Raw genomic sequence first — 16,868 nt, forward strand, 5'->3', positions numbered from 1 at the left:
TGCAAGGTTTGTTTATATATATACAAGTTATAAAAGCCTTATTTGAAAGCTATTTATTCTTTCTTTGTTTTTGTTGCTTTTATAAAGCAACAAAATGTTCTTTGAAGAACATTTATTTGCTGGAGTTTCACCCTTCTCTTGGTCTGGTGTGCTTGAACCCCAAAGCTGTTGAGTTTATCTACCAGGAATTCTACAGTATCTGCAGACCAAACGCAGCCAGTAAAGCATGTCACCTAGAAAAACAAGTACTTCAGCTAATAGTTGATGAGTGGCTAACTATGGAAAAACCAGAAACTTTTTACAGCTCTCAGATTCAAAAAGACGTAAGTTCCATTTTTATGTTAGTAATGACTCCTAAAAGCAGAATGCCCAAGAGTGTGGTCTTGCTAGTTCATTTAAGCTTGCCGGTTAAAATTCTGGTTAAGTGATTCTTAATTAAATTATTTGCTTATGATTGGTGAAGATCTATTCCATCCACCTTTAAAACAGATTTCTTTTCTGTAAATGAAAACAGAAAGGTAGAATTCTTGAGCTCATGCCAGTATAAAGTAGGAACAATCAGCTTAATGAAAAGGAAAATACACACACTTAAAATGGACATGAGATCACGGTAAGTCTCCAGGTTTTGTGTTTGTGTGTGTGTACAGTCTGAAAAAAAATAAAAAAGACTGAACATTAAAGCAAATATTGTTATAGGTGGAGCCGGTTATTACTGTAATGTCCACCATTTCCTGGTGTAGAACTCTGAATTAGATTGTTTATAATTTGATAAATTCTAATTATTAGTGAATGAAATTATTGATGCTGGATGTCTCTATCAGGTTGATTTTTTTTTTTAATTAGTCAGCTTTGTTGTTGCTGAGAGTAAGAAATGGCAAAGAAATTATTTATCTGTTGTGTCTGCAAGATTGTGATACAGCTATGCTTTGGAGAATACACTTCATATTTGGGAAGGCTGATTAGGTAGTGATATGCTATGCTTTCATTCCTGCCAAGTTTGGCCAACATAAACCAAAATAAAATATGCTACTGCAACATGTTCAGTAGGAAGACATTATCCAAAGTTTCTGTGCACCCTGGTGTATCTATAACCTGAGGCAAATCAGGACTTTCCACTGTCCCTGCAATAATGGATCTGGTCTAAGTTATCCATGTTTGGTTTGGGTCTGAGTGTTGAAAGTCAGTATGGGAAGCTGTTAGCCTGCACTGTCACTTGTGTTGCCTTCACCAGAAGCAGTAGAGGAACACAGCAGCTCTGCTAGTGGAGCAGGAGCAGGCCAGCCGCTCGGAGAAAATATAGCTGGCTTGGTAAGTGGGATGGCAGCCATTAAATGGGAATGAAGACTGAGGTAGATGAGAAGTTGGAAGACAGAAACTAGGACTAAGACCCAGTGGGTTCCTTCCTTTTTGAAGGAAAAGATATGTGGGGGAAAGCGCACTGCAGATTGGGGCTGGGGCAAGAAGGCACCTTGGGTGGAGGTGGAGGGTTGGTAGAGAGATTGGGTCAAGCTGTCCAAAAGCAGTGATAACAAGACTTGCTAAGCAAGGGAGTGGGGATGAAAAATGAAAAGTTTGAGGTATGGAGACAGAACTGGTTAGATGAAGAGATTGTGAAGACAGTGATGGGTAAGAAAGTATAGAGGCAAAGTAAAGGCAGAATGGCACAGCCACCTAGGATACTCCCCTCCCCGCTCTGGAGAAAAACACAAAAATTACTTATCCAGCATTGATCTGATGCCAATAAAATCCACTGCCAGTATCCCCCTACTCTATTGTCCACAGCAGATCACAAACAATTCTTTGGTTTTTTTTACATTCTAAATCCTGGAAGTCAGTTGCAGAGTTCTCTGATGGATCTTAAAGTTACCACGCTCCTGTTGTATAGGGGGAAATGGAGGGGTGTTGTGTTTACTTCTTGCCCATTCCTTTTCCTCCAACAGTTGCTGCAGATGAGACGAACACATGCAAGCAGGCAATGTTTAGACAGACATTAAGTTTGTAAAGGTCAAGCGTTTAAATTTTAGGAAATTTACCTTTGCCAGAGCAGATTTAATTTGGTTTCCTTTTGCATAGCCATGACAATGCAGTCTTTATATGATCACATTGTTTTTCTTTATGACTTGGTATGCCAAAATAAACATTTCTGTCCTTCCTGGACTGCTTCTTTTGTGACCCTAGATCTCAGTCTTTCATGTTATTCCAAACTTTCACTAAGGACAGTTTTACAAGATCAAGGTTTTATTACCTGTCTGGCTTCCTAAACATTTTTCAATTATATAATAAACAAATTACCAACAGGTGAGGTACAGATGCTGCCAGCCTGGGAACAGGTGCTTTTCCTACGTAGAAATAGCAGACTGCCAAATGAAAAGAAAAGTGAATTCTGGAATTAAAAGACTAAATGATCCCTGGGAATCTGTGAGATCTTTCTTGCTCACCCCAAGCCAGGATCAGCTACACTTACGTTATTCCCATGAGATAAATATCTGTCCTGTCCTTAAGCACATCGTATGACAGACTTTTTCAAGCAGTTTGTTGTAGAGATTTACCAGCTTTACCTTTAGCAAGCTCTCATTAAGGTCTAGCACAGATATGCCTTGCTACAGTCTAAGCTTATTACTTCTTCTCTTGTTCTCTTTGGAAATAGGGAAGATGCTGTTCTCCTTGTAGCAGCTCTGTGAAGAAGCATATAAAGATATATTGTCTTGTCCCACCCATCCAGTGTAACAGAATTTCAAAAGCACACTATAAAACACTGGGGGAGAAGCACAAAATAAAGTTGCACAACTTCTGACACAACTTTGGGGTGTTGTCTTTTAACATTTTTTTTTCCAGTGTAGCTGTGAAGATGTAGCAAATGGCAGGTGTTGAAACCTAGGCTTTTATTACTAATAGCTGCATGGCTGGGTTCAGATTTCCTCATGTTCTGTGATTCATTGGTCCTAAGCAGCGAAGCATGAATGCACTCAGCTGCAACAGTGGCTGCATCTATTCTGTCTGACATGAGCAGGGTGGCACAGTTGTACAGGCTGCGACAGTTTGAGACAAGGAGTATCTTCTCCTGTACACAGAGCCAGGAGCTGTTCCTGCCATCACTTCTATAGCACAACAACCAGTGGACCATTTCCTTCTTTTCAGCTCTCCACGGTACCAAACTGCAGCTCTTGATAATTTTTCTTTTCTGGAATTTCTTCTCTTTTGGAGGATTCCACCACCCCAGTAGAAAAGGGGTCCAGCTCTGCTGAGTTAGCTGACCATACGAGTTTGCTGTCCCCATTGTGGGAGCATCATACACACAGTAGCACATGTGCTGGGATCTGTATATTCTTTAGAGCAGCAATGGCCTCAGCTAGTAATAAGCGACCCAAATTACAGAGCTCCTGCTTTAGAGAGGTATATACATCTGAAAGCCTTCTGAATTTTGATTATAATAAAAAAGGCAACTATCTTGTATTAGATATAAATAAATAAATAAAATAAACTTTGTTAAGTCCTTCAAGTAAAGCCGGGTTTATAGATTCAGTGTCTTTACCTTTGAAGCAAGTGGCAAAACGCCAGTGTATTTTCAGGGGTCAGGATGGGTCAGGGTGGGCACAATTCTGACCTTGCATGGATTGCAAGTCAGAAGCAACTCCAGTCATGATTTAGTCCAGAAAAATAAAAAGGAAAACAGTCCCCTAAAGTATTTAAAGAAGTTGTCATCTGTGTGTAAACGATTTCTGTTTTCTTTTTTTTCTGTGTTTCCTTTTTTTCCCTTTTCTTGCAGTTATTTGCTGATAGAAGACCCTGTGCTAGTGCAAGAGATTGCTCTCTCATTATTAGAGGTGGGAGCAGATGAATAAAAAAAGACAAGCAGAGAAAAAACAGCTCTTTATCCTGGATTCCTTCTCCGGGCTCCTGGAGTTGCCACACTCCGCCATCGGCTAATAGAGGTGGCAACAGAGAGTACTCAGCCAGGTTAGTGGGTCAGTAGTGCTGTTTTAGCTACGGTGACCTCGGAGAGGTGTGGTTTGCAGAGAAAAAGTACCTGCTTTTAAATAGACCACCTACTATCGCTGGAAAAAAACTCAAAGAGAGGGAGAGAGCCTGCATTTGTGTCGTGGGAGATATATTTGCTTGTTATGTGGAGATGGAGTCTACCCAGGGTTTACAGATGTTTGTCAGTTTCAAAAGTTGAGGCTATGCTGCTCCTCAAAGCTTGACAGGAAATGCACTTTCTCAGTGAAAACACTGAAATTTTGTCAAAAGGAGGAGGAGCAGGAGAAATTCACTATTTGAATGGACACAAAGATCCCTTCTTCTGCAGAGTTTTACATAGATAATTATTTTAACTGCCTTCTTATGAAGAGTAATGCAATACAAAAAAAGGCATACAAGAAGTACAAGTTTGTTCACCACCAGAGGTAGGAAAGCATAAAAATAGTTCTGGCTATGCTGATTCTTACAATGATAATGAAATAATCTACACAAGGGAAGAAAGTGTCATGCATTTATGCAGTTATCAGCTGGAGGACATGACAATTTGTACAGGAAGACAAAGATAACGACTGAGCTAACGGGGAGACTACAAATGGTAGTGTTGAACTACTGGCTTGGAGGCAGGTTATTGGTAAAATTCCTATTGTTCAGCTCCATATTACTTGACATTTTTATTAGTGATCTCAATAGAAAACATAAGAAGGTGTTATTAAATTCAGGACATTGTAGTGCTGGCAGATAAAACTGATACGGAAAATAAATGGAATATCTTACAGGAAGAACTCAAGGTTCTAATGACTGGAGTAGTAGAAAGGAGATAAGCATCAATAACACAGTTTAAGGTTATGCATAATAGTAGGAAATTCTCCTGTGAACTTTGAACTTATTAGTTGTAAGCAACAGAGGAGGAGAAAGAACTGGGTGTGTATCTGGCCACGGGATGACTGTAAACTGCCAACATATTGCAACCATGGCGGGGGAAAGCCATTATATCTTACCGTGAATCAGGCAATGAGTTTTGTAACCAGGAGAGAGAGGGAGAAATGATGCCGTACATGATTCTGCTGAGGCCTCACCTGGACTATTAAGTATAATTTGGAGATTTGTGGTCAGGCAAGATAAATTCAGACTGGAGTAGGAGCAAAGATGATCTAATAGCATGCTGCGGGAAAATAGAGAACACATTTTACAAACGCAGATGAAGTATCTTGGCTTGTGTATCCTACCAAAATGAAGGCTGAAAGAAGATAAGATTGTTCTCTATAAATACACCAGGAAGATAAGCACTGGGAATGGAGAGGAGCTATTTAAGCTAAAGGCCAATTTTGGCAGCAGAACAAATTGATTTAATAATGGTGAATAAATTTAAGCTGGAAATTAAAAGGGGATTTTTAAGAATCAGACAACAAAGTTCTGGAAGGGAAAGAACAAAGGGTAGAAAAGTAACAATTTCAAAATGGGGCTTGGTTCTTCTGTGAAAAGAATTTGTGGGACGTGATTGCTTGCAACAGCAAAGTTGGGTGTGTAGGATAGATGACATTCCAGTTGTGTTTTTTCTTTGTCTTAACTCTTTCTCTAGCTTTCTTCTTGATAATTTAAAGTCTATATCAAAAAATGAGCAGCATTTATTTTCAGCAGCTGAAAACGTAAACATCATTGACACATGTGAACCACAACCATTCAACTTAATTTTGTGGAAAACTGAGTTTTCTGTCACAACCCTTTTCTGTTAGAAAAAGAACTTTTTGAACTATCATTTGATATCTGGAACTTTCTTGGGCAAACTAACAAACAGGTTAGTTTACTTCAACCCAAACAATTCCATGAAGCGTGAAGGTCTCCTTTCTTTGTAATTTGTGTTTCTTGTTTCTATAAAATACAGATTCTAGTTAAACTTCTTCAGCTGGTAGAGTTATCTCTGTGCTCCTTCACTCATACACATACATACATACACACACATATATTTTCTGGTAATTGATAAGGGGTAAGGTTACACTGCAACCTTTCACTTAGCTGATAGCAATATCAATATATTGATTGATGATATTGATTGATATATCAATCAATATCCAGGCACCTTTTTTTCATTAAACCTGTAGGAACTTAATATCTTGAAAGCCCTGTCTCTGTGTCAGATTTCATTAATATTCACCAACTGATTTAAAAGTTATCCAGAAGAGACAGATGAGCAGCCAGATCATCGCATGGCTGCATTTCTTTTGGGAACAGGGCTAAGAGGACATACTCATCTGAGGTGATATACTTAGAAATCCCTGAAACAACAGCAGTACATTTTCTAGGATGGGAATTCAGTGGAAAGTTGTGACAAAAAGTAAAACCTCTTGATGCATATGTAAGGCCATTAAGCATAACATTATCTTAATTTAATAGAAGATGGTTAAGTCAGTGCAAATGGCAGTATATACCTATATAGTTTATTTAATGTGACCTTTTGAAGTGTTATTTTTACATCTTCTTCTGATGTGATGAAGTTCACAGTTCATTATAATATGAACAGTTAGAGACTTAGATTCAGACTGAATCATCAGAAAGGTTAGTAATCTTTTTTCCTGCTAAGCAGAGTAAAATGAAGAGAGTGCACCTGCATATGTGGATTCCTCTACCTCATACCGTAGCTTTTACCAGACTTTTGGGGGCAACCTGCCAGAATTACTCCCAAAACTTGACTGTCTCTCTATTCCTGGAGTGGAAGGTCTTCACACCTAAAAATACACATTTACGTTTTGTGCATTGTTCCTTACAGCCCTCGCTGCTTCTCTTTGTTCCTCAGTGTTCCTCAGTACTCAGTTCCTCAGTATTTGTCTTCTACCATCTGATGAAAAGGGACATCCTTTAGTAGAATAGTACAGCTAGACAGTGAAGCTTTAGTCTGAATTTTTCTTCTTTCTGGTTTTGTCATGGTCACCTTTTTAATATCTTTTATTTTTCTCTTTTTTTTCCCTTTACACAGTACTAATAAGCTGATTTGTGTGCTGATTTCTGTTCTGTATAGGCTATTCATACGTCTATACTGGTAAACTAAGAGAGCAACATTTGTAATAATTCCACAGAGCTCTTTGTTTTAAGACCTTAGAGTTGATTTGCTCATGGTGTCTTTCATACATTATTTTGTCTCTTCCACTTATTTTTCCCTTACTTTGCAGGCAGGGAATGCTAAGTGTTTTTAAAGGACTAAGAGATATGCCTTCTAGGTCCTATTTGTGTCTTTACCACATTCTCACAACATAGCTTCCTTGTAACTTGATTTCTTGGCTGGTAAAACACCTACCTTAGATGTTAGGAGGAAGCAAGGGAATATCTTACTCCTTTGTAGTCTGTATCAAAAAGTCAGTGTCTTTCTTTTTAATATCTTCTTACACTATATGAGAAGAGCCATCACAGGCCAGATCAGTGGTTCTGTGGTCTTGCGTCTGAAGGAGTGCAGTAGGGATTACAAAAAGCAGGACTTCTGTGCCCAACTTCAAACACTTGGTGCTTTACAGATTTCCTGAGCAAGTGGTTGCATCTAGGTCATGTGTTTACTGTCTGCTGATGGACTGCCCTCATAGTTTATTATATAGGGGAGGTTGTATTGGGGTTGTGACATACTGGGGGCTTCTAGAATAAATGTTTCTTAAACTATGAGGTCATTGTTTTAATAGTAATAACGTGTATGAGCTCTGCTTTTCTATTGAATCTTCTTCTCTGGCAGACAGTTCTCCTCCCAATTTCTAGTCTAAAATAATATTCTTCATCTCTCTACCAAATGCAGTCCTTTCTAAATAGGAACATTTAGCATATTTCCCTTGATTTCCCCTTATGACGCTGTAGACTCACAACTTACTGTCCTTTGTTTGAAAGTGCTCTCTGTGTCAATCGAATGGGTGATACTATGCAACCATCAGCTATCTGAGGGCAACACTCATTTGCTTTGTATCCATCATGCTGTTTCAGATGCCAATAAATGTTTTAAGTTGAATGCAGATGTCTCATTGAAATAAATCTGATGGATGTAGGCTTCTAGATACGCATAGCTTACAACAGGAAGACAGTTAATTTTTCAAATGCATCCATGTGTTTTTGTTTCTAGGTTTTATAGGGATTTTGCAATGGAAGCAGGTTTTTGGGAGTTCCATTTGTACCTGAGGCCCATGCACTTCGAATCTGCATCTCACAGGGAGAAAGCAGACCACTTCCCACCAATATTCATTACATCTCTCCTGCAAGATGATAGCTGTGTTGACTGGTAGACTGAAGGGGGTTTTTTGTGTTTCACAGGTCATAATGCCTTTAAATGGATGGGATCAAGCCTTCAGTCTGCTTAGGCTCACATGTAAACCATAAAAACTTCAGTGTGTAAAATACATAAAATTATTTAGGCAGAAAATGTAAAATGCTGTATGATTTGTTTCCTTTCTGTATAGGGTCTGGGACTAAATAATGCTAATTTAAAGCTGTTGAGCAGTGAAAGTGAGGAGGCTCCTAATTTCTGTGGAACACTGGCAATTTTGGGGCTAAAGAGTGTTTTCTTTCAAAGTGAGGGATGCCTAACAGGGCTGGCCTGAAAGTGATTGCCCCAAGCCCCTCAGGTAGCAAAATGGGACCTCAGAAACTGTTGTGAATAAAGTCTTTATTCTGAGCAGGAAGAAAGCTTGTTCTCCTACAGTTATACTGCACTTTGTTTTTCAACTCAGCAACTAGTAGACCAAATCTCTGCACAAGGAAAAGGCTATTTATTTTCTTCCCTTTTTCCCTGGGAAGAGTGGCTGGAATGAGTAGATTTTATATTTGCTTTGATTTACTCTTTAAAGAGTTGGTAAATATGGGTGTGTATACACATACATAAATACACCGGTTTGTATGTGTGTGTTTTTGTGTCTTTTAGGTCAAGGTTTATGAGGAAGAAAAGAAATAACCTGTGAGTTCTCTTATTAGATTCAGGGAGGGCATCCTGTCAGTTGTTCCCTATGGCTAACAGCGGCAGTAGAGCTCCTGTCTGACCTATGCAAATACCACCTGCAGTCCCATGCTGTTGTTTGCACCCTGTTCACTTGCACCCACTCTAGCCTGCTCTGAAACCTGGGCTGTTCCAAATAAGTTTAGCAATTACAAACAACTTGGAGTGAAACTTCAGCTGCTAATTGAATTGGGGAAGTCAATGGACATCAGAGCCCAGAAGACAGTACAGCAGCACAAAAAAAACCCCCACATTAGGAACTAATATTTGAAACAAGGCATGCTTAAACTGAACAAGCAATTTTTTCACTGGTTTAGACCAAGCTCATCTAGGAGGAGATAATGAGTCATTGCAAGCTCAACCACAAAACAGGAGGAAAATATATTATTCTTCTTACAAAACTACTTCTGAAAACTAAAGCAATGTTCTAATATCATTAAATTAGTGACTAAAGTGATCAATCCCATTATGTGTTCTAAATTTAAAGGGGGAAAGAAATTGAAAGTGTTTCTGAATTAATCACTATTTTCCTTTCATTCTCAGTTTGGTTTCTTTCTGTGTAATACTCCATGTTTATAGATAATTTTGCTTTTATTGCAGATATATTCCATCTAGCTTACCATTAAGCATTTAAGAAATTGGCAGTCATATTGGAAAGTTTAGTTTCCCTACAAGAGACGGTGTTATGCAGGTGAATAATTTTATCTACAGAATAAGCAAAAAAAATGTATATTCTGTTATTATTTACTTGCTAGAGTATGTAAGGGCCTCAGTCGTGTTTACTAGATACTATAAACTTCTCTATTGTTTGTCTTTCTCTGAATGATAATATGATTTAGTCTACCATTTTATAATTAACTTAATAAAATTGCACTGAAAACCTGATTGTTCATGTGGCCTTAACCAGGAATCCTTACTGGGATTAAACTCTCTAAATCAGCAGAGTTTTGTCTGAGGAACTTTGTTAAATAAAGCAGATGCCTGTGTGTGGCTGTATGCACACATAGTAACATTTGGTGTAGAGAGTCCTGTAATCAAAGAAAACGACGTTAGTCTTCAATCCTATTTTGCATACATAGTCCTTTCCTCTTTGTACGAGTGTATAAAAACAGTATCAGAGACTGCTAGGCTGTGGAGATTTCTCTTTCAAAGCTCTCCACAAAGTCTTCTTCTTGCCATCAACTTAGTAATGACCCATACTCTGCAGCAGGGTGGCGTGTAATTAAAAATTTGCCAAGGAAAACCAAATAAGTTTTATTTATTCCTTTCCCAGCCTGTTTGCACTTTGCTGCACTGTCTGGCACTGTTCTTCCCTACAGAGTAGAGCTGAGAATACAACTCACTAAATAAAAATGAATGAAATGTTTCCTGGATCTCTATATTTGGTCATCTTTCAGTGATATCAACATATACAAATATAATAGAATGCTCTACCTTACCCCTCCATTCATTAAATTAAGCTGCTGAAGCACTACAAGACAGAGGGTGATGTCTCTAAAGTAACCTGTCTTTTAAATGGCAGAGGAAATGCTTAGCATTTTGTTTTCCCTCCCCTTAGCTCTTGTGTCCATCTGGAATAAGGAACATGCAATTTATCCTGGCCTGTCAGGTCATTCAGAAAAATGCTCTTTGGCAGCTGTTCAGCAAGCCTCCTTCTGTTACTTGGTCCAGCCTCCCCATACACTGGACATAAAGGTTAGCAGCATCTTCTTCCTCACGTTGCACTAGCAATAATGGGTTTTGCCAGCCTTAGCCCAAATAGGGTATCAGTTAATTCTGCTTATAATCACTTGGATGGCAGTCCTGCACAACTTGGAACAGCATCACTGATGACTGCAGGAGCTCCTGTGATTGTGTATTAGCATATGACATAAAAATAACTGCTGTCACAACAGTGATTTATTTAAAGTCTATTAGTTGGGAAAGTGATGAGGCATAGCTAAATATATACCTCAAGAGAGGACTGAAAGAGGTTGGAGACAAATTGGATTCAAAAGGCACAGGTGAAATCTTATCGTCTGTCATATGCATTAAGGCTAGCAATCACAACCTGACCTTGAAATATGCATTCTGGGAAGGTGAAATCATCAGTTCCTGCCACTTTCCTTTGTTCTGTCTTCTGAAAATAGAATTTTGGTCAACACCATTTGCCATGGGGAAAATTCATGTCAGCCTGATGCTATAATGTCAGTTCAAAAGCTACCTGCCAGGGTCACTAAGCCATTACAGTTCCTTATCTTATATTTGGCTTTTTGTTTTTTTAATCCTGTGTTTAATATACGGTGCTCAGAGGATGCCCTGGCTTCACACATGTTAAGTTGTTGTAGGGCTCTGTGTTGCATTTTCTCACACTACTGTTGCGTCTTTTCCAGAGACAGCTGCATTACAGTGATGAGCTAAGTGACCTCGTATGCAATTTTGAATTCATAAGCAAACAGAGATTCTTTAGGGCTTGCCTTGCCTTCTCTTTCTATATTCCTTATGACACACCATCCATCCCCCCTCAGCCCCCTCTTGCACCTGCCACGCTCAGTCCCTTGCCACCAGGCAGTATCCTCAGCCCATTCCCGTGTATGGGAAGTGCTCATGTTTTGCTGTCTAGCTGGGTAAGAAGCACTGTGTTTTGTGGCACGTTTGTAGCTTTGCACGTGCTGACTGCCTGGCTGTCATGCTGGGAACCCAGCTGGCTGCTGCCTCCTGGGAGCTGAGCAAGCCAAGCAATATGGCTAGAGATCAAACTCTCCCTGCCTTTTAGCTGAGCAGGGGGTTCTCCTCACTAGCTGAATGCTGATTTTGCAAAACTGGAAGGAGTTTTATACCCTTGAGACCTCTGTTCTTATGTCAAATATATTTAAAATTAGTCAGAGGTTCCAAAAGTTGTTAGAGATGGGTTGAACCAGAGAAGGGAATGAGGCTGAAACATTTCCTGTGTGACATCAGTTCTTTCTGAGCTTAAAAGTGAAAAACAGACGTTGCCATGACTCCCCATAGTCTCATTTTGGGTCACTCAGAGCTGCAGTGTGGGGAGGGAAGGGAAAGATGTCTCATGCAGCTGTGACTTGCAAGCTTCTGAGCATGAATCGCTGTTCCTGGAGCAGTGTCCTACACACTTTCTTTTCTTACACTGGGGGTGAATGTAAGGGAGGTCCTAGGGCCAACATTCACCCCAGAGACTGTCAACTGCACAAGCACAAACTTGTTTCACCACTGCATAGTTTGCATCCTGTCCCAGCACATGCAGGACAGAAATTCTGCACCGTACAGCAGAGATCCATTGGCCCAAACAGATATCCTGACGGCCCAACAGAAAAAAACTTAGTATTGTGCCGCCAGAGCCGCCTGCTTGCTGCTGAGCAGGAACCCTTCACACCACCGATCTCATGCAACTTTTGGCAGCACACAGGCCATGTCCCAGGGAGCTGCTGCACTCTGCAGCCACTTGGTGGGCACCCAAGTGTTGGCAGCAGGATGGCCAGCCGTGCAGCCTCAGGGCTGGCCATGGTCTAGTTCATCCCAGAGGCTGGTTTCCATTCCCCCTCACAGAAAAGTCTGAGATTCTTTGTCTTCATTTCTAATCAGATCCTGCAGCACTGAAACCCTCAGTGGAACCGAGCAACCTCGGTTTCTTTCCCAAATAGATCCTCTGTGCTGCCATACAAAGTGCTGGTGTGGTGTGTCTCTGCTGATAACCATGAGCAGTCTTACTCTGGAAATAGGTCTTCATTCACTAGTGGAAAAGGATTGATTTTCCAAACATTTGGAGCTCTTTTACTGTCTAAATGCTGAATGGTTTCTTTTCCACAGAATGACAGCGACTGTATTTTTTGTTTTCAGATGCATCCTCTCCTCTGTAAATCATCTAATGGCTACTGCATCCATTCTGGATCAGTTTGTACTGATTTATAGTCAGTGGGTATTAGCTAACCAATCAAACTCACACACAGAGGATAATTAATGCAACCAACAGAGGCAGTGACAAGGAGGTCATGCATCTGTTATTCCAAATTAACATGTAAAACTGGAAAAAAATCTTGTATAACCTCCTTAAATAGGAAGGGAAGGTGGTTGCAGGATGTGACGGGCTGCGTCTGCACTGAGGAACCCACTAGTGCTGTGGGTGGTATGGTTGTCCACCCGACACAGGCCAAAGCCCGTGGTGTCTCCCTTCAGCCCATGTGAAGGAGAGCTGGTTGCATGATGCCAATGGAGCTGTACGCTCTGAAATACCCGCTATGTTCTGGTTGGTTGATAGCCAAGGCCCGTGGGCTGTGCCATGAAGGGCACAGGCTTAACCAACGCAGTCTCACTGTGCAAAAAACCCTCATCCAGACCAGCCTGCTTGATACTGGTCTAGGACCTTCAGAACAGCAAACTCCCGTGTATTTGTAACCTCAGTGCCCAACTTTTCTATCCTGACTTTGTTTATAGGCTGGAATATTTCTCAGGAATTAAGACACTGCTCATGTCTGCCCATCTACTTCTAAGACAGCTGCTGACCACTGGTTTTTTAACACAGGTGTCTTCCCTGTGCTCAGCCAAGCAGAAGAATTGTTCTCTGGGCAATAAGCCCATTTTCTACTAAAACAGAGCAAAGGTGCTCTTTGGCAGATCCATCTGCAAGCTGGCACTAACCCAAGCCAAGCTAGTACTTAGTCAGGAGAAGGAAATCAACTCTCAAAACGTGGCGTTTTTCCCCCCATTTTGGTCTTTCCCTTTCCTGCTATATGCAAAAACTGATAGCTCTCCTTGATTTGCAGGGAAATTAGCGTGCTTTTTTAGTTCCCCTGGACTTCAAAGTGCCTGTACCACTTTTGAAATGTGACTTCAAGAACTTGGAAAAGTACCATTTGTTCCTACTTGAAAATTAGGATTATTTTTATATAAATATGCAGAAATTTCTGAGGTTCCTTCATACCAGGAGCCACTGGGACTTAAATAGGTGGTATGGGGGGATGAGTGTAGTTTTTTGTGTTCTTGGGGAGGCAAACTGACTTTCCAGACAAGTGAGCTAGATATACAACTATTTGTACATATTTGAAAATGTGAATAACTGGGAATATTAATATTTTATTTGCAGCTGATTGAATGTTGAGAATGTTGTCTGATTTATAAATTGGGCACTGCCTCTGAGTCTGCTGTCGCTACAGTTTCATTATGCCTGTGCTCAATGACAACTGTTTTTTTTCTTTGACTTTCAATGATCCCAGTGAATTATTATGTCATAAAGCTAGGGTAAATGAAAGCATACAGAATTGCAAATCTGCATTGATTTAGTAGGAAGATCTGCCAGTCTTTATGAAAGCTACCACAGAATTGATACTCATTTTGTTTTAGGAAGGAAATGTAAGTCTAACAAGGCAGAGCAGTTCAGCAAGTGGAAGAAATTCAGTGACTGGGGGTGAAACAGAGGATCATCTGCTGCAAGCAACCACACCGGCCGCCTCATTTTCTCCTGGGCATCCTCCAGGTTTACGCTGTACCATTAAAAGGCGTTTGTTACAAACTGGCCAAGCCCTCTCCACTGGGTAGGGGTCAGTCTGGCACATGCGCGAATCCTGAGCACTACCTGCTTTATATTGCGCTGGGCCTCTGCCTTGAAAAAACATAGCAATGAGCTCTCGATTGTAAGGGCACGTTCCCAGACGCCCTGTTTCTTGTCGTGAATTGGTGGTCTGAGCATTACAGTTGTCCTGCCATACCCTGTCCATGGGCCTCTGGCTTTACATCAAACCCCATGGAGATGACCGGTTAATTAAAGGAGGAAATCCAGTTACTGCATAGGAGTTTCTAAGCATCAGTGAGTTTACAGTTGAAAACAATGCAAAATTATGACAAATAATAAGGGGGCCAGGATAAGACCATTAAATATGACTTTGCTCCTCCTGTAGAACAGAGCTTTGTCTCGGTGCTTGTATGCTCACTTCCTAGCTCCTCGGCCTCATTTCCTGGCTGTTACATGGAGTACTGTGTACAAACAGGGTACTGGCAAGACACAGTTAGAGCAATTTTTTATATTATTCAGTGCTGACCAGCTGGAAGTCAAGCACTGAAAACTCTGTGCTAATGGAACAACCTATGGTTTGAAGGTACAAATAAAAAAGCGTTCAACTCGTCCAGCTTAGCCCAGGCAGTCTCATGGTTTCTGTTACTACCTTAATCCCAGTATTAGGAGGTACGTTATTTTTTTTCATTTGTCACTATTTCTTTCACCATTTATGTCACTTGCACTGAAATTAAAAATATGCAGACTGGGAGACTTTTCCAAGAGCTCATCTCATCTCTGGTAGCTGATCAACAAGATCCAGTGCATTTGTACCCGTTATATATAAGGAATGAGTAAAATGAGTGTTGTTGGAGAAGCTGTGTCTAACCTGAAGAAGTTATTTGAGTGGTTCAGAAGGAGCTTTTCAGTTTACCTTTTAAGCAGTGACTCTTCTCAGTTCCCATGCTTTTTTCCCTCTCATTAGGCTTCCAGAATATTTCTTTTCCATTCAGCTGGAGAAACAGGGACCCCAAGACAGGATGCTGAACACTTTCACTCAAAAGAGGCAAGCACTGGGCAGCAGGCTGCAGAACCCTGTAAGTATATCAGGAGGCTCCTTCACCATTTTTGAAAGGGACCATTGGGTTTTGGTATGTAGACAAAGTGGTAGCTCTGTGGTTACTTTAGGAGGAAAGGCAAGCTGGTGGCAGGTGTGGAAACCCCAGTGGAGGGGAGGAGGCTAGGACGTGGCCAGGGTGTGCAGGTCAGGTGCGGGGCTGCAGACTGTGGCCCAGCTCCACCAGCAGTGGTGGGAGACTCAGGTGAACCTTCTTCCACTGTGCTGTGTCCCCATGGCCTCCCATGGGCATGGCTGCAAGGCTTGTGAGGGAGAAGTGCATGGAAAACAGCAGCAATCTGCAGAGACATGGCTAACTAAAGGCTGTGGATGCTAACAGGCATTGCTCCTAAACTATTTCCAGCCTAGGTGAGGAGGTAAATTCTGGCTACTCTTATGCTGATAGGTGCTGAACTGTTCTGGGCTTTTGCACAGGAAGCATCCAATGGTGGTCCTAGCTAGACACGATGTGAGGAAGGCTCTGTTAATAAATATTTCTAGCAGTTTCATTATTTTTTTAATTTTAGAAGATGTGAGAGTTATAAAAAATCATACTTGTAAAGATGCCATGATGATTATAGATTTTGCCTTTTGCAAATTTCTGTTTATCTGGTGTCTAAAGGTAAGAACACGGAATCTGGATTAAACTGCTGTGATTCCGTATATTGTGCTGAATACATTACAGGTTAGGCATGGCCTTTAAGAGTTCACCATGTAGTAGAATCAAATTCCTTCTACACAAACCCTTAATGGCAACTCTCTTTTTGAAATAGCATGAATTATTTGGTTTAGTGTCCTCATAAGCTTCTTCTTGCCAGCTTAGTAGGCTATACAAATGTATGAGGAAATAACTGATAAATGCAGACTGTTTTGGGACATATTACACGATTTGTGAACAAAATTATATGAACCAGTCTTGAACAAAATAATTCTGAATTTATTTAAAAGACTGCTTAACTGTCTATTGGGTCTGGCATACTGGTTGAAAGCTTTCTTGATGTTTATTCTCCTTAAAGTTTTGGAATTTCATAGTTTAGATAATTGTAAATTATATTAGTAGAAGACATTACAAGTGTTTGGCTTTGTAGATTCACAGTATATATAAGTCCAACGTGATGATAAGAAGAAAATATTGCCTCATTATAGGGTGAAGTTCTGAAACCTAAGAGAGACATTATTGTTGAGTATTGCCATAAGTAATTGTATTTGATATAGATGTTTACTATTTGTCATATATATATGTTTAATATAGATCTAGTATAGACATTTTCATATAAACACATCACATTTTAAACATAGCTCTTGCTCTGAGGGCATCTTTTTCATGTGTATAG

General features: G+C 40.3%; 1 long non-coding RNA gene across 3 annotated transcripts in view; it reads right to left on the reverse strand.

Annotated features, from left to right (window-relative positions):
- The window catches only part of LOC142054621 (uncharacterized), a 36,983-nt gene that overhangs the window by 16,161 nt on the left and 3,954 nt on the right, over positions 1-16,868 (reverse strand). Inside the window, exon 2 of one of the 3 annotated variants that reach the window (XR_012659618.1) lies at positions 15,352-15,512. The exons of the other annotated variants lie outside the window; for them this stretch is intronic. This is a non-coding gene — a long non-coding RNA (uncharacterized LOC142054621). The remainder of the gene's footprint in view (positions 1-15,351; positions 15,513-16,868) is intronic. 3 annotated transcript variants of the gene reach the window in all.

Source organism: Phalacrocorax aristotelis, chromosome 3 (assembly GCF_949628215.1).
Source record: "Phalacrocorax aristotelis chromosome 3, bGulAri2.1, whole genome shotgun sequence".
In the NCBI taxonomy this organism is placed as follows: domain Eukaryota; kingdom Metazoa; phylum Chordata; class Aves; order Suliformes; family Phalacrocoracidae; genus Phalacrocorax; species Phalacrocorax aristotelis.